Below are 19,976 nucleotides of genomic sequence, written 5' to 3' on the forward strand. Positions count from 1 at the left end.
CCATTACTTTCAGGAGTTTGTTGGATGAACTAAAGAAAGAAGGCCTGGAGGCGTAGATCAGCAGTAAGAGCTTAGAAAGCTTAGGAAGCACTAGGTCATGAGTTCAAATCCCAGTACTAACAAAAGAGAAAAAGCACATGTGTATCTATTTGGGTGTACACATGTATGTATGTTTATATGGGTGTGCATATGCTTGTGTACATATATGTGTGTGTGTACAATATAGATACAACTTTATATGTGCCCTGAGAATTCTCTTGGCCTTCACATTTCAAATGAAGATTATGCAATAGTTGCTACTTAAAGGTCTTTCCTTTCTTTTAACTTTGAAAATTCCTTCATTATGGAAAACTTTGTGAGTCATTCGTCCAGGAAGGTATGTGATCTCTGTACCCTTGCTCCAAAGTCAATAATGATGAGATCAGGAAGAAGATGAAAATTAGGAGTGGCAACAGGGAGATTTTTAAAGTCTTGAACTAGAGATAAACCAAAATATCACAGGAGAATGGATAGAGGAAACACAAGCATTTTGCATATTCTGAAAGTAGCAAATGCTGAGTTCTTTGTCTTCAGAAATGGTAAGTGGGTAGACTCTCTGAGCTGTTATACAAGGACATCCAAGGACAAATCTCCCATCCATCCTGTTGTAATTGATAAGAGTCTCTTAACATAAAGGAAAACAAAGAAAAAACAATATCAGAAGAAAAATAAAACAGCAAGCAATCACAGAGTTTTGAAAGAGAAACCATGACCCAAGAATTCAGCTATATAATGTTGGTATGTTTGGGTTACTTCCAAAATCAGAATAATACATTTTTTAGACTAAAAGGGATCATAAATATTCTACTAGTATTCCTCACTTTTAAAAATTACACTAACTGAGAGATAAATCAAAATAAAAATACAAGTAGGTGAGAGTTGTTGGCATAAAGGAACGAGAGTGCACACAAAGAGCAGGGAAACATAAATTTCAGAGTAAAAGTAGCTATAAATATGGATATGACTTGGGGACTGGGAGAAACAGAAATGGAACATTATGAACAGCATATAAATTTAATAATAAACTGGGTCTAAAATCAGGCAATCACTGGGAGGAAGATGAGTTTTGAGAGGAAAATAAAAAAAGGGTAACTCATGGCAATCAGTGGGCCCAAAATAAGATAGAGAGAAGGAGAGAAGAAGAAATAGAACACAAAATGTAAGATCTCTAGCATGAAAATGGTGATTAGCGCAGTGTCCAGTCTACTTCTTCAACTGAATGCTTCGGGAAACCAGAGGATTCTCTTTATGTACCTAAAGATTCCAGAAATTATTAGGTATGCCTCAGGATGTGGGGGTACTGCATGGGAATAACAACACCAGCTGGAAAGGAATTGGGCAAGGCACTCGGAAAAGCAAGGTTTACTTCTACAGAATGACATGTCATCGGCCAAACTCTGAAAACAAGCAAGAGAGCTACTCCTCCTTTTATCCCTAATGCAGCAAGCTCTGACCCTCTGCTCATATTGGCCCAGCTCAGGCTCACAAACTGCAACAAGCAGGGAACTGGTAGCTCATGCCTGTAATCCCAGCTACTACTCAGGAGGCTGAGATCCAGAAGATCAAGATTTGAAACCAGCACCAGGTGAAAATTGTGTGAGAGTCCACCTACAAAATAACTAGCAAAGAGTCGTGCCGGAAACAGGAATCAAGTGGTAGAATGCTAGCTGAGCAAGTGCAAGGCCAGAATCTTGTGCCGTAACTATGGCATTGTCACAAAATTCTTTACTACGACACACATTTATCCCCGTAAAATGAAAAGAGTTGTACTGTATTAAAATGGAGAAATATTATCAGAACACATCTATAATTGAGTGAAAATGCAAAGTAACAAGAGGAGACATTCCTGCATATATAAAGAAATCCTAGATATGAATAAGAATCTTATAGATAATATAATAAAAATGTGGACCAAAACTTCACTGGATACTTCACCAAGACACTACTCAGGTATGCATCAGCAAATGAAAGAAACATTCAACTTAATTTGGGGAACATATATATATATATATATATATATATATATATAAATTATTGGACCATTCTATTCCATACTCATCTTCATAGATAAAACAATAAAGTCACCCAAAATTCTGTCAGTCCTGATGTGAAAATTTTAGAACACTTATGACTCCAGTGGCAGTATGACTATTTTGAAAAATTGACAGTATTCACTAGGGTGAGACATACCTACCATTTAGCAATTCCAATAAGAGATCATGTAAAAATTAGGCATGACAGTTGATGCCTATAATCCTTGATACTTGAAGGGCTAGATAGAAGAATCACAGTTTAAGGACAACCTGAGCAAAGTTAATATGAAACCATAGCTGAAAAGCAAACTAAAACCCAAAAGACTGGAGGTACGGCTTAAGTGGTAGAGTGCTTACCTAGCAAGTGTTAGTCCTTGAGTTCAAACTCCAATACCATGAGGGGGAAAAAAGAGGGAAAGGAAGAAGAAAAGAGAAAAGAAATAAAGCACAAAAAAGAATAGCAACTCTATTTCTAAGATTACATTCAGTCTTAGACTCTAACTTGTCTACATTCAGTACATCCACATAGACTATCCCTTTATTTAATAAGTATTTGGTCTATCTTTTCCATCCTTTAACTCTTGGTGCATTTATGTCAATCTTAATGGATTAGTGAATTAATGAATTTTCACCCTTCTATCTTTTTTCATTTAATTAGTACAGATACTGTGACTGGAACTCAGCTCCTCCTGCTTACTCAGCTTGCTTGTTCACAGCTACCACTTGATTCACATCTCCAACCCAACTTTGTGCTGATTAATAGGAGACGGAGTCTCACAGGTTTTTCTCCCTGAGCTGTCTTTTACCCATGATCCCCTAGATCTCAGCTCTTGCATAGGCAGAATTGCAAGTGTGAGGCACCAGAGCCTGGATTTATTTATCCTTATACTGCGGTTTCTGCTCTCTTTCACATGTCTTTTTCTTACATTTATTTTCCATTTTTGAGTAAACATTTTATTATTTTACTCTCCATTTGCACATATTTTATTTTAAACACTTTGTTCTGTTCTGTTAGAAATTTCCTCTGGATTATATTGGACTGTTAAAAGGTAGAAAACCAGGTGCTGATGGCTCATGCCTGTAATCCTAGCTACTTAGGAGGCTGAGATCTAAAGCTCTCAGTTTGAAGCCAGACCTGGCAGAAAAGTACTCATGACACATCTCCAATTAATCACTCAAAACCTGAAAGTGGCTCTATGGCTCAAGTGGTAGAGTGCTAGCCTTGAGCATAAAGAGGAACAGGGACAATGCCCAGGCCCTGAGGTCAAGCCCCACATCTGACAATTTAAAAAAAAAAAAAGGTAGAAAACTCAACACTCACAGATCAAAATGCATTATACAAACTTTGGTAAAAGGCAAAACGATTAAATACTTCACCTAAAATTAAGGTAAGTAGAAAGAGTGGGTTGGGAGGGGTGAGTGAGAATGTTGAAAGGGAAGACAGTGATCAAGATGCACTGTATTCATAAACAGCTTTGGTAACTGGTACAGTAACTTAAAAGTAAGAGAAATATTCAAAAAAAGGCTTTCTGCATAGCTTCTGCTTTTCTAGACCTGTTTAAAGAATTTCAGAAATGCTTCCACAATCACAAGTTCGTCTTATCTACTGCTCCATTTTCACCAGGACAACCTCACAATCTGGTTATCTTGGCATCCTGAATGTGTCCTTTTATGGCATGGAGGTTGCCTTGATTTCTCATGGCTTCTTCTGTCACCTGAAAAGTTCTTTTTTGGCTCTGTATCTCCACAATGAACTCCTTACTCCTTATCACGAAGAAGCACGTGTTCTGAGAATAAAAGCAATGACCCCAAGATTTTCTTGTCTCTGAGATCTCAGACCCTTTAATCCTGATGGCTTCCATGGCTCTCTGATGCACTCCAGCACCATTGATAATTTCTGTCCAGCTTTTTAATTGTTCTCAGCAGGAGAAATCTGCTCTCTGCAAGCCTTTCTACTACTTATGTAAGGCTAATTTTTAAAGCAACTCTTCAAATGCTCTACATGGAATGAGTACATCTCTGGCTTTCATCACAACATGGAATTATATACAAAATGTTTATTTTGACATACTTGAGAGAAACATAGCTACCATGGTATAGGTAGACCAAACTTACTGGCTCAATATCATCTCAATAAATAAATACATTCCTTTTATGCTAAAATTTTTAGCATAACCCAAAATAAACACCCACAATCAGCACCTTAGACTCAACGATGTTAGAGTTTCATCATATTTCTGTTTTCAGTGAATCCTTATCTTTTATGCAGAAGAATATTTCTCATGATCACCACAATATATTGATAGTTTGCTTATTTGTTTGTTTTGGTGGTCCTGGGACTTGAACTCAAGGACTGAATACTGTCCCTGAGCTCTTTTGCTGAAGGGTGGTGCTCTACCACCTGAACCACAGCTCCACTTCTGGCTTTTTTGATGGTTAATTGGAGATAAGAGTCTCATGGACTTTACAGCCCGAGCTAGCTGCTTTGAACCTTGATCCTCAAATCTCAGCCTCCTGAGTAGCTAGGATGACAGGCATGAACCACCAGCGCCAAGCTTTATTTGGTATTTTGATATGACAAATAATGCTCTAAAGAATATCCACATACAATAGTCCATGTTTAGATGTAGGAGGTACATTCCAAGAATCTTAGTGGCTGTCTGAAATTGAAGAATGTGGAATCCAAATAGATACTGTTTTCCCTCTGCATATGTATGCCTGATAATAAAGTTTATGCATTAGGCACAATAACAGATAAACAAAAACTAATAATGGAACAATGGTAACAAAAACTAATAATGCAAAGGAGGAAGTAACAATGCTCGATTGGAAATGTACTCATTACCTTACTCATGTAACTGTAACCCTTCTGTACATTATTTTTACAATAAAAATGTATTAAAAAACTAATAATGAAACAATGGTATTCAATAACATTGCATATAATCTCTTGTGTATAGAATTTAACAATATACACATAATAAAGTTTACATAACATGCCCTTTGTCTGTCTCTATCTCTCTATAGGCCTCTTTTTTTGCTCTCTCTCCTGTCCCCTCCTCCTCTTCCCTCCCCTCTCCTTCTCTCCTTTTCCTCAATTGCATTCAGATCATTACTGTTATATATGGGATAGATACACTAGATAGAAGAAAAATATTCATAATATTAATCTTTCTAATCCAGAAGCATGAAAGGATTTTCCATTTTCTTAAATCTACTTTAATTTCTTTTTTCAGATTTTTTGAAGTTTTCATTATGGAGGCCCTTCACATCTTTGGTTATTTTAATTCCTAGTATTCCTAGTATTGCTTTCCTTATTTCAGTCTTGATCTATTCATTGTTCAGGTGAAGGAAAAGTTACGGCTTTTGTGGGTTAATTTTATACATTGCTACTTTGCAAAAGTTTTGGATCAACTCAAATAACTTGGGGGAAGATCTGGGGTACTTTAAATACAGAATCATGTCATCTGCAAAGAGGGATAGTTTCTTCTTTTCCTATTTTGATCCCCTTTATGTTTTTCTCCTGCCTTATTAACCTTGCTAGGAATTCTAGTACTACATTGAAGAGGAGTGAAGATAGTGGATCTCTTTGTCTCATTCCTGATTTTAGGGGAAATGGTTTTAAATTTTCATCATTAAGTAAAATGCTGGTTTTAGGTTTGTCATACAACAACAGATGCTGGAGGGGATGTGGACAGAAGGGAACCTTACTGCATTGTTGGTAGGAGTGTAAACTTGTTCAACCACTTTGGAAAGCAGTATGGAGGTTCCTCAAAAGACTTCACATAGAGCTCCCCAATGACCCAGCAATCTCACTTTTGGGTATTTACTCAAATGATCACAAACAAGACCATACTAAAGCTACAAGCACAACTATGTTTATCACATCATTATTTACCATAGCTAAGATATGGAACCAACCCAGATGCCCCTCAGTAGATGCCCCTCAGTATATATAAACAATGGAATTCTATTCCTCCATCAGAAAGAATGGCATTGCCCCATTTGTTAGGAAATGGGAAGACTTGGAAAAAATTATATTAAGTGAAGTCAACCAGGCCCAAAGAAACATAGGTCCCATGGTTTCCCTTATTTGCAATAACTAGTCTATGTCTCAGACAAGCAGAAACAGTCAGACAAGTTGATGTTAGGCGAAATGAACCCCAAGATAAGGATTCAAATGTTTTTTCTTTCTTGCAATTGTTTCTAACATATTTATAAGATGATTTCTTTGTTGCTTTGTATGTCTCTCCCCCACGGTGTAACCCCTGTTTTCACTGTATTTGATGTTGGTATAATTTGTGGAGGGGAAGAGAAAAAACAAATTGTTTAAATAAGGATACATTGCAACAATGAGATATAGAAGACGTTATGTTGAAAAACGAACTTTACAACTTTGGCTGGAGGTGGATGCGGAGGGGAGGGGGGTGCAGGGAGATGGGAAGGGGAAACAAAGGAGGAGGCAACAATGATTGATAAGAAACTCATTACCTTGCTCATGTAATTGTAACCCCTCTGTACCGTATTTTCACAATTAAAAAAAAGAAAGAAATCTTTATTATATTAAGCAATGTTCCATGAATTTCTAGCTTCTCCACAGCTTTTTGTCATAAAGTAGTGTTGAATCTTGTTAAATGCATAGAGCTTCCCTATAACCAAGCAATTCCACTCCTAGCGATTTATCCAATAAACCACAAACAAGGCCACACTAAAGCTACCAGTACAATCATGTTCAATGCAGCATTATTTACCATAGCCAAGATATAGAATCAACCCAGATACTACTCAGCCCACAAATGGATCAAGAAAATGTGGTGTATATGTACACAATGAAAATCTATGCTTATTTCAGAAAGAATGATATTGTATCATTCATAAGGAGATGGAAAGACCTGAAAAAATTATATGAAGTGAAGAAAGACACAAATAAACATAGGTTGAATGTTTTCCCTCATTTTTGGTAACCAGAATGTGCCTATAAATCTACAAGTAAACACTATGTATGGTAAAAGACAAAAATAATACACTGGGACATGATAAATTATACAGGACTCATACAGTGAGACCAAAGGAGGATATTCTTAGGAGAGGATCACAAAGGCTCAATAGTTCTGGGCATATTATCATAAAATGATGTTTATAGAAATGAACTCGAAGAAATGAAAATAAGATGTTTTTGTGTTATTTTGCTTTTTTTCTTCTTTGTCACTGTTTTTTTATTTCTGTACCTTTTGTATGTAAGTTTATCTATTTTGAGTAGGGTAAGGGAGAGCACAGAAATGGAGGAGCAAAGGGTGAACAAATATAACAGTGATATTCACTAGACACTACATTGAAAACAAACTATACAATTTGTGTGTTGGGTGTGAGAGGGAAAAATGAGATAAACAAGGGAAGAGTTGACACTGTTCGCAAAGACATGTACTCATTACCTGATTTATGTAATTGTAACCCCTCTGTACAACACCTTTACAATAACAATTTTTAAAAAGATTCATATTCTGAATGGGGTACAGGATAGAATATGGAGAGTATGAGATTGGTAATTTTATTATATATGTACATAGGTATTTGTTTATTTTTGTGCTGGTACTGGGGCTTGAACTGAGGCACTGTCCCTTCACTCTTACACTCAAAGCTGGTAGGCACTCTACCACTTGAACCATATCCCCATTTCGGGCTTTTTGGTGGCTAACTGGATATAAGACTCTCAGAGACCTTTCTGCCTGGTCTGGCTGTGAACCGCCATCCTCAGATCTCAACCTTTGAATATTTAGAATTTCAGGCATGAGCTACTAGCATCCAGTGAGATTTGTAATTTTAAACTTATTAATGATGTCTGCAATTTTCCACACTTGATATTTTCAGACCACAATTGATTGAGGGCAATTAAAGTTATGGAAAGCAACATGGCCAATGAGGAAGGACACGTGTGTGTGTGTGTGTGTGTGTGTGTGTGTGTGTGTGTGTGTGTGTGTGTGTGGCTAATGTGTGCCTGTAAATATCTATAAAATACATTCCAAGTAAAGGTGGCCAGTTTGAAATGTAGGCCCACTTAAAATTTTGATAAATAACTGGCATATTGTTCTATGTGCTAATTGACACTCCCAACACACAGTATATGGGAGTTCTTTTGAAAGAGAGAGTTTCTGATGTTTCTCTTTTTCTGGTATCTCCTCTGGTAATCTTGTCATCCCATGCTATACAAAGTGTAGCAATTAGCACTTGAAAGCCACCATGGTTATGAAGGCCTTAGGAGCTGCTTAAACCCGGGGATGTTTTTCAGAACCTTAAGTATCCTCTACCAGAAGTAAGCACCAAGAAGACATGAATTCTGAAATTTCAGCTGTGATTATCTAACTCTATCCAAATCATAAAAGAATCTCAACAACTGTCCCTAGATAAAAGAGAATTCGCTTTCACAGAAGTGCTATCAAAAAGGGAAGAGAGCAGAGTACAGGCTAACCTTTATGTGGTGAGCTTTTGATGGAGCTTATTGCTGTGTAGCTGAGATCCCTTTTGCAATTTTCTATCACAGAAAACCAAATTAAATGTTTCCTTTTACAGAAGCATGGAAAAATTATGATGGCCATGGAAATAAACATATTCTACTTAATTCAGAAAGAATCAATTGATCCTCCCTTAGGTTGAACAAACTGCTTTAAGCACTTTGAGCAGAAAATCAAGAAGGAAACAATCTTTTCTTGAAGTGGTTAAAACAACTTAAATGCCACCAGAAGGCTGATGGATGGAGAAGATGGAGCCTGCAGGCTTCCTGAATTTGCATACACAGGCTAGAACTCAGGACCTCATAAATTCAGTGTTTTCAATCACAGCTGACACTCTACCACTTAAGCTATACCTCCACTGTTATGGCCTTAATGGGTGTTTGGTTGGTGGTGGTTGGTTGTTTTTAGTTTGGTTTTGTGCCATTTCAGAAGCTTGAACTCAAGGTTTTACTCTCTCACTTGGATTTTTCAATCAAGGCTGGCTCTCTACCACTTGAGCTACACCTCTGCTTCTGGCCTTCTGAATTTTTAACCACCACTGAACACAATACATATACAAGTTTATCATATTAACAACTAACATTTGTATAGAATTGACAAAAATTACCAAAGGGTTTGTGTATTTGTTTTTAATTTGAGCCTCGGGTTTTGCAGATAAGCAATGAGAGGTTCAGGGAGAAAAAATATTAAATAAACTAATTTGAATATAGCCAGGAATTTTCAAAGCTGAAATTAAACCTAAAATAGGCCATTTCCATTTAAATATTATCTCATTTTAATATGAATGCATTCATAACAGAAACAACCGCAAAGATTAAATAGCTAGTTTTGTTTCCAAGATAGTGAATATTAATACTAATATATAGTTAGAAGTGAATATCTACAATTGTTTGCCTTATGTCAAAATAATCTTTATTTTATCTTTTAAAAACCTGTAGAAATAAAGCAGACAAGAAGAATGGGACTCTCAAACATGCCACTATCCAGAAATAATCAGTGTTGACATGTTGGTATTTCATTTTCCAGAATTGTTTGTATGGACTAATGGGGTTCATGATATACTACTGCTGACATACAGTCTTGACATTTGGGGAAAGAGCAGAATCAAGAAGGCTCTCTTGGCCTTCTCTTCCCCTTTCTCCTGAAGCAGGCCATGAATGAACTTTCTACCCTTCTTCAGTAAATCATTGGAGTCTTCTGCCTTACACCTGGAGGAAAGGCACATCATCCAGTGACACAAGAAAGGGCTGAACAAGCAGGTCTTATCAAGTGCCCTGTTCCAGTTCAATACGATTAGATTACTATCTGATGTCCTCCAATCACACTGTATCCACATTTGATGTTTTCAGATCAGAGATGATTGAGAGAAAATGAAGCCACAGAAAGCAAAACAACCAATAAGGAAGGATTGCTATACTAGAGTGAAGGTGTAGCTAAGGTGTATCTGTAAATATCTATAAAATTCATTCCAAGAAATGAGTGGCTGTTTCAACATATACATCCATGTAAAAGGTTGATAAATAACTGGCATGTTGTTCTCCAGAAAATGTGTGCTGATTTGCATTCCTAACACACAGTATATGGGAGTTCCTTTGAAGGAGACATGACAAAACCAAAGTAATATTTTTCTTCTCCTTGGGTCTTTATTTCTGAAGGCTCTTGTATCAAATACACACACACACACACACACACACACACACACACACACACATAAGTAAACTTATATGGGATTTTTCTTATTAGTCTGTTATTATAATGTTTCAGCCATGAACTTGGCAATAGATGAGCAAGTTTTGTCTTCCCTACAATAAGTACATATGGGTTTCGTGTGTGTTAATGTTTACTGCTCAGTCTGCTATTTTCATTCAAGTATACCTTAAGAGTGGTATCCCTTATCAATAAATGTTTTCTGATTATATTTGGTAGGCCAGTGAGGACTTAAGAAATCAAACAGTAACTTCTCCAATCACACATTGTCACATAAAACATACTGCCTGCTTGCCCTTCACGTAAAAGAATACCTAAGGCCAGTACTGTTCTGCCTTTTCCTTCTTTTGCTTAATAATGTACCGTTACATTTTCATTGTATTATATACATGAAGTATATCAGTGGATGGTTATAATTATGTTCACTGTCATTCTAAAATTAATTTCTGAGATCTGAGCATCTATGGCTCATGCCTGTAATCCTGGCTACTCAGGAGGCTGAGATCTGAACATCACAGTTCAAAAAGCCTGGGCAGGAAAGTCCGTGAGACTCTTATCTTTCTTTGATTAACTACCAAAAAGCCAGAAGTGGAGCTGTGGCTCAAGGGGTAGAATTCAGAAAATAAAAACACTAAAGAACAGCACCTGAGCCCTAAGTTCAAGACCCAGAACTGACACACACTTGGTACTGTGACTATCTATTCATTAATTACCACTACTAGCAGCCTTAGTAATGATCACAATGTTGTTGATATTATTATTATTATTGTTACCATGTACCAGACATTACTAGGAGCACTCTATAAAGAAATCATCTCATCTCTGCACTAACTTTATGCAGTCCTCATTATGAATGCTTTAACTTTGCATATGAGGCAAATGGAGCACATAGAAGTCAATTAAGTTACTGGAAGAAATCACGAGGCACAGACACCATTCCACACTCTGCACCTCCTGATGCTTTTGGATCCCCTAGGACTGAAGAAGTTCTGGGATTCTGCTGACCTGGGACTTGGCCTGTGGGTGCAGGGAAGGAATGTCAGGAGGAAACTTGGGAATAAAGATTGGGAAAATGACAGGGGATGTTTCTGAAACAGAAAGCAATGCCAGGTTCCAAGAAGACACCATCAACCTTCCGTTCGCTCTAATGGAGGGGAAAAACAAAACAAGAAAGCCCTCAAGCCAATTCCTTAAACTATAGGGGTGATGAGGGAATTCCCATTCTTGATGAATAGGAAATTGAACAGAATGAATACCTCAGAGTAAAGAAGAATCATGCAGTACCAAGAGCAATTGCCCAGCATCTCAAAGAGAAGAGAATAAGGAAAAATGGGGAAAAATGTCTGCACATGTTGCCAAATACTCAGAATTGGTACTAGACAATTCATGAGGCCAACAAAAAACCAAGCAGTGTGCTTTTGTCCTTGTCCTCATGGAGAGGCCCTACACAGGACCCTAGGATGAAGATGGATGACCCACTACCTCCCAGGTCCCTCTGTGAAAATGTTGCTGATCTCTCAAACATCCATTACCAGAAAATCCTTGTTCCTCTTGAGGGTCTGCTAGGGGCCACTCCAATTGTGATCTAGACTAGAAGGATGCTAAGGCAACTGAAGGGGAAGCTGGAAGGTGAACTCTACATGGACAAATCCATATCTGCTTCCTGTCATTCTCCCAGGACCTCCAGCTCCAGCAGCAGTGGCCAACCTCCTAACTCTGATCTAGATCCTCAATAAAGAGAAGAAGAAAGAGCCCCATCTCCTAAAAATGAAATAAGCCATTAATTACACCAGCCACAAATATATTCTTCTACGTGGTTATAAATACATAGTATAATTTCCATGATATTGGAATCAAATGAGACATACATTGCACATTTTGATTAATATGGCCACATTTTCCTGTAAATGAGGCTATACCAATAATACATGCAGCAAGTGGACTTTCTAGAATCCCTCCAGTTTCACCGGTGTGATACTTTCCCCATTGTAAAACTTTGTAGCTTGTGACAATTTAATATGTGAAAAAAATAAAACTGAGTTAGTTTATATTATTGTAATTATGAATAAATTTGGGCCCGTTTTCGCATAATTATTAGCAATTTGTAATTTCTTCCCTGAACTTCTGTACTATAAATGTTCTTTGCTGTTGGGCTGTGAACTTAGATTATTTGCTAATATACAAAAAAAATAACACTTTGACGACCTTATATTTTTACAGATTTTTCTCAGCTTTACTTATTAATTTAATTTACAAAATTTTTATGAACACACTTTGTGGTTCTGCATGTGAATTGTTGTGTTCATATATATATTGGATATGTATAGGATGCAGGCATACATACATACCTACATACAGATACATAAAGAGATACATGTATCTCTATATATCTATTTATGTGAATATGCAACTTTTACACTGAGATGACTTAGAAAGCAACAAAAAGAAGCACCTAAACCTTTCAAAGCAAAGCCTACACGAAGGTTGTGAAGGCTGTAGAGGCAGTGCTAAAGGTAAAAGTGGCCATAAAAACAATATCTGCATGTCACACACCTCCCACCTCCAAGGTAGCCCATGATAAGATGAGTCTGGAGACAGCCCAAATATCGTTGGAAGAAAGTCTTCAGGAAAAAGAAAGCTTGACAACCATGCCATCAACAAATTCTCCCACTGACATCTGAGATGGCTAAGAAGAACATGGAAGACATCACCCCACTGTGTTCATTTGGGACGTCCCTGAGGTTGTTTTGATCAAAGCTACCAGAGCTACAGATCCACCTTCAGCTTTGTTTGGTAGTTAATTGGAGATCAGAGGCTTGCAGATTTTCCTGCCCAGGATGGATATCACCTGCAGTCCTCAGATGTCAGCCTCCTGAGTGGCTAAGATTATAAGCATCAGCCACAAGTGTTTAGCACTGTTTGTTATTTAAAATTAAAAAGATAGAAGAATAGATAGATTAGATTAGATTGATAGATAATCTCTCACTGGGTAGCTTAAGCTGCCCTCAAATGCTTGGCCCTTGTACCCTCAGCCTCCCATTACTAAGATGATAGATAGGATCCATTATATTTGGCCTTGAAACTAAATGTTATTTGCATAAATAGTATTGTTCTAGAGATGGTTTGGTTTGTCTGTAGCATCATATAACATAGTATCTTTAAATATGCCTGTGGTACTGTATGTCTTTGCTTTACATCTTAAGCATTTGCACGGATGCTGTAGCCCATTCCTAGTTGTGCCATGGTCAACATTTTCATTCTTGTCACTTATCTGAGAGAGATGCTGGCTTCTAGGGCATACTTAGACTCCACTCTTCAAAAGTGGTGCCAGATATCTCTCAAAAAAGCATCCTTTACCTTCAACAACAGTAACATTTTTCTTCACTTGTATATTGGCCAACACCAGGAATTATCTGACATATCAGATTTTGCCAATGTTGGGTAGAAAGTTTGATCAATTTCTTTCGAATCGCATTTCTCTATAAGATTGAGATTCTCTTCAATTTTTGTAAGTGTTTCACCTTCTTTTTTTTCTAGTCATGGGGCTTGAACTCAGGGCCTGGGCACTGTCCCTAAGCTCTTTTTGCTCAAAGGTAGCACTCCACCACTTTGAGCCACAGCACCATTTCTGGTTTTTCAGTGGTTAATTGGAGGGTCACAGGGACTGTTCAGTCCAGATTGGCTTCAAACCATGATTCTCAGATCTCAGCTTTCTGAGTAGCTAGGATTACAAGCATGAGCTACTGGTTCCTGGCTGTTAGACCTTGGTGGTTGGCAGTTGATGAACAGATGAGTGAATTCTATTGAATAGTTTCAAAAGCCCTATCTCTGGGTAAGCTTCTAAATCTGTGTTATGGTTTCTCACTAATATGCAGACAATCAACTAATTACTTGTCTTCCTCAGCAGGGCTACCCTGCCACAGTATTTACAATACACTCTTGTGGTTTGCTCATCCTGCTGTGCCTTTGGATTGGCTACTGTCATTTCTGATTGGACAGTGCTTCTGCCAAACAAGCTCTTGATTACTTTTAATCTTCTTTGCTTTTCTAGCATTTAATGTTAAACAAAAATTTTCTCATCTTAATGGTAACACAACAAAAGTACCTCCAGACCAACATTTGCAACTTGGCCTAGAAAATTGATCATCAGTAAGACAGAGAAATGGAATTACCAAAGAAATGAGCTTAAAAGCTATGAAATAATTGTTTCTAAAGTCAATAAGTGGCATCTCAAAGTGCTTCACACATTAGAAAAGTAATATAAAAACGTCGGGACAGCTTCTTTCATCTAGCAATTGTACTCAATATTTGCTGCACAAAACAATTCCAAAGAAGAAAACTATTTTATCTGAAGATACCTACTACAGCTATGACTATTTTGAGGGAAGAAATCTACAATTTAAAAAGAAGAAAAAATGCTACCAGCAAAAACGAAGGGTGTTTTGACTAGTATCACCTGAATTTGTAATTCTCAATTTTATTTTCATGCTTAATTTTTTGTGAGTTGACAAATGATAACCCACGAAAAATATAATGTTTGTCTCCTAAAACATAATCAACTTTACTGTGGGGCACTTGTGCTTCACATCTATGATCCTAGCTTCTTAGCAGGCTGAGGTATGAGGATCGAGGCTTGGAACTAACCCAGGTAGGAAAGTTCATGAAACTCCTATCTCCAATTAATCATCACAAATGCCAGAAGTAGAGCTGTGGCTCAAATGGTAGAGTGCTAGGCTTGAGTTAAAAAGAAAAGGAAGAAAGAAACACCTCAGGTACAGTGCCCAGACTCTGAGTACAAGCCCCAGGAATGACACACAACAAAAAATAATAATAAACAACCTTAACAATGTCTTAATATGATTAAGGAAGACATAAAAGATTAATAGATGGAGAGTGTTTGAACAAAACGTAGAGGTATGGGAGAAAAATGGAAACAAGCAGAACCATGAACTGGTGAAAATTCAGGTATTTGGAAAACAAATTTGGAGTTTCTATATTAAATGAATTTTTGAGAGCAACTGATCTAAAATAAACAAGTGTTGACCATTCTGTTAATGATCAGAAGAATGTCAAGAAATACTATCTGCATCCACATTTGTAAAGTCCAAATATCAACCCAAATTTGCTCCCTCAACATCTGAACAAGGACCTGCATGGTCCTTTTTGTCTTATATTGTTGAGTTATATAGAAAGAACAGCTGAAAAAGGTTAAGACTTCCTTATTAGCATGTGTGACTGGAGTCAACCCATGCCTGTATGTTTGCATGTGTGCATATGTGTGTGCATGCTTGTTTGTGCATATGTGTGCACATGTGTGTGTGCATGTCAGTACTAGGACTTGAATTCAAGGCCTGAACACAGTTCTTCATCTTTTATGCTCAAGGCCATCTTATCCTCAGCTCCATTTCTAGTTACTGGTTAATCAGAGATAAGAGTCTCACAGACTTACCTGCATGCACTGGCTTTGAACAGCAATGCTCCCATCTCATAGCTGCATAGCTGGGATTACAGGCATGAGCCACTGTCCATCTCTTTTTTTTAATGAATTCCTAACTTGTATGAGAATATAACCTTGATCTCACATAAATCTATATCAAATAATAAAAGATATTGTTCAGATACTACTATTAGAATCAGTTCCTTGCCTGGTTTATTTAAATAGGAACCCCTAGATTATTGACTAAAAATGCTTATGCATTCATATTTTACAATTGTGTCTTTTTGAAGTTCATTTTTATTGTTTTGATACTATGAAGATGAAAAGTTATTGTTATTTAGTGACGATACCAAGTATGATTCGCTGAGTTGAAACATCTGTCTCTGAAGTTCAGCTCACATAAAACTATCTAGATGTCTTAAAAACACTCAACAGTAATTGCACCCAATAGTGAACACATAAGCTTTCTGAGGAATCCTGCTGCTCTTCAAAATCTCCATCCTCCCCCTCAAATCTCTACCCTCTCTGAATGGTACTCTTACTCAACCTTTCTCCCAAGCTTAGTCGCTCTCCATTTGTTCCTCTCCTTCATTCCCATTTAACTCTCACTAAATCTTATGTCATCCATCATTTCCCAGCACCCTTCATCATATTACCATACTTTATGATAATTGAATTTTTATTATGATTTCTTTATTAGCATACATGAGTTAGACAAGGGCAATTTCATGTTGGCATTTCTAAATATGCATGCAGTGTACCCCACCAACCTAACCTCTCTCTCTGACTCTTACAATTGAATTTTTATATAAGAATTCACTTACATGACTGAAAAATGCGTTTTTCATAGTTGTATCATTTACTGTTCTATTACTAAGATTCAACCCGGAGTCTCAACTAAAGTGAATGTTACATAAATATTTTTAAATCACTAAAATTTTTATGAGAAATTTTGAGCATAAATAAAAATTCATGGAAGATAAAGTTCAACTAAAAGGTAAAAAAAAATGTTTTCAAAGACTGGAATTATAGATAATATTTTTAAAGCTCCTTTTATTTCATCTTATCACTTAAATAGAATATGTATTTAGCTACTTCTTTGTGCTAGAAACTGCTGTATCTGCTTCTAAAATATATTTCATTATAACAACTTTGTAGATTCTTTACACATAAAGTACTAAAAATTCCAAAGGAATCAAGCACCTTATAAATAACAGTACTTCCAATATTATCATACTTGTTTTTCACTAAACCCATGGGAAATAAACAGGGATATTAAAACTATCATCACTTTCCAGATAAGAAATAAAGACTTAAAGAAAATGAAACTCAAATGTGAGTTTTCCTGGTGCTCATTGAAAGTTATCCACAATATATTATGAAGTGTATAAAATGGATTGTCTAAGAGCTGACTAAATCCAGACAGAGATGCCTATGAGAGGAAACTACTGCTAGTTGCATTTTAATAAGAATCTAGGAGGGTTTGTTGTTTTTGTTTTGGGGGATTTTATTCTTTTGGGTTTTTGGGGTAAACAAAGTTTTTCAAAGTGAAAGGAAAGTTATGAACAAAAGTAGGGTGACTCTTCGTTGTTGGAAGGGAGTATATATTCAGAGCTCCTCCCATTCTCCTCCCCTGGTCTTTCTACTGATTGCTTGATAGCTTCAGCCTGGACTGCCCTGGCTCTTCTCAATAAATGGGCACCCAGGGAATTATGGGAGGAAGAATTCTTTGACCAGAAACACAGCATTATGGAAAGAAATGAAATTCTTTCTTCCAAAACAGGAGGATTTTGTCACTATAGCAAAGCAATCTTTGGGTTTCACTGTGCACGTGTTCTACAGAAGTCATAGTTGAATTTGCAGGAAATTTGGTAAAAAGCCCCTAAATAAACCCGGAATTTATTCCTCCTGATCACAAACACAAACAAAAGAAAGAAAAGCAGATAAGTGAAGCTGAAATGCATTATCGTCAGTTTGTGTAGTAAACTGGTTAATCACACAGTTTTGGAGACCAACAAAATCTAAATCTTGTAATTAAATATTTTATTGTCCCTGAATAACTTATACAAAATTATCTTAACCTCACTTATTTTTTTATTTTACAAAGTTGCAGTGATTCTGTCTATCCTGCAGCTAACCAAGCACCTGACATGGATAAGTTATTAATGAATTTATCAGGAGAGATACAATCCCCCAACAACAAATCCTTGAAGAAACAATTGCCCCAGTAATAAGTGGGCTAAAGACTTAAAGAGAGACTTCTCTGAAGAGGAAAGAAGGATGGCCAATAGACACATGAAGAAATGATCAACTTCTCTAGCCATAAAAGAAATACAAATCAAAACAACATTGAAATTCCACCTCACCTCAGTTAGAATGGCCATAATCAAGAACTCTCATAACAACAGATGCTGGAGGGGATGTGGTCAGAAGGGAACTCTACGGCATTGTTGGTGGGAGTGTAAACTTGTTCAACCACTTTGGAAAGTAGTATGGAGGTTCCTCAAAAGACTTCACATAGAGCTGTCCTATGACCCAGCAATCCCACTTTTGGGCATCTACCCAAATGATCACAAACAAGGCCATACTAAAGCTACCAGGACAACTATGTTTATTGAAGCACTATTCACCATAGCTAAGATATAGAACCAACCCAGATGCCCCTCAGTAGATGGATGGATCAAGAAAATGCTATATATATATAGGAATTCTATGTCTCTATCAAAAAGAATGACACTGCCCCATTTGTTAGGAAATAGAAAGATTAGGAAAAAAATTATATTAAATGAAGTAAGCCAGACTCAAAGAAACATAGGTCCCATGGTTTCCCTTATCTGCAATAACTAGTATATGTCTAGGACAAATAGAAGAGTTCAAAAGCTATGTACATACGACCATATAACCTGATGTTTAGCGAAATGAACCCCAAGATAGGGACACAAGAGGTTTTATCTGTGTTGCTATTCTTTTAATGTACTTATAATGTACTATGTGATTTTTATGTTTCTTTTGTATATTCTTCCTACATGGTACAATCTCTGTTGTCACAGAATTTGATTCAGGTACTCTGCACCTTTTATATGCATTTTTCTAATTTGGGGAGGGGAAGGGAAATAACAAAATGCTGAAATAATGATACAGGATGAACCATTGTAACAATGAGATGTACAAGACAGTATGTTGAAAACAAACTTTACAACTTTGGGGGAGGGTGGAACAGGGGTGGGAGGAGTTGGGGAGGTAGGGAGGAAAGGGATGGGAGGGGAAATATAAAGGAGGGTGTAACAATGCTCCACAGGAAATGGACTCATTACCTTGCACATGTAACTGTAACCCCTTTGTACAGTATCTTTACAATAATATATATATATATATATATATATATATATAAAATGTATTTATCAGCAGTTCCTCGAAACAGAATTACACACTCTCAAAAGAGGCTGAGCAACCACTTGCTCTATCCTGGTACTTTATTTTTATCAGTTTGTAAGGTGATTGCCAGAGAGTAATCAGAAGAGATAATTAGTCAAAGTTTGTAATCATCTGAGTGGGGGAAAGCTAATTTAATCATTGATTCCTGAGGCACACTTCTAGTTTCTGATAGAATCTGTCTTAAAAAGTATTTCTAACAAACACACTGTTTTTGCATATTACAAGTATCATCAACTTAAAGATAAATTAAGTCTCTGTGGCTTTCTCTAAGGTCTTACATGTGAAGAGAACAGGTGTCTTCAACACCATCCTGTCTAATGACATAGTCTTTGCTCTTCTCCCTCTCAAATTTAGCCTTCTTTCTCATAATCCATACTGATTAAAACTCTCCTCCTTCCTGGGCAGTGTCAACAAGCATCCAATCATGGGTGCAATGGTGGAGATTGCATACAAGGATGCCACCTGCCTTTGGGAAACAGCGGGGACACAGATGTTCCCTCAGTACAAATCAAGGCACAATCCTATTTCAAGGCTGCATTCCTTGACCAGCTAATCACAGGGTGTAGAAAAGGGGGAACTTGGGTGGAGTTTGGATATGGACATCAAAGTGTGAAATAATCCAGAAACATGGATATCTCCAGCACCTTCCTTGTGTTACCTAGAGCAAAGCACATTTTTGAACTATATTTTGTCACTGGAAATCTCATGTGGAATTATCCTAGTACTTGACTTGCAAATAAGAAATAAGCTTTAAACTTCTCTGAAGAAGAAAGAAGGATGGCCAATAGACACATGAAGAAATGTTCAACATCCCTA

The sequence above is a fragment of the Dipodomys ordii genome, unplaced genomic scaffold, assembly GCF_000151885.1.
Source record: "Dipodomys ordii isolate 6190 unplaced genomic scaffold, Dord_2.0 Scaffold148, whole genome shotgun sequence".
Taxonomy (NCBI): Eukaryota; Metazoa; Chordata; class Mammalia; order Rodentia; family Heteromyidae; genus Dipodomys; species Dipodomys ordii.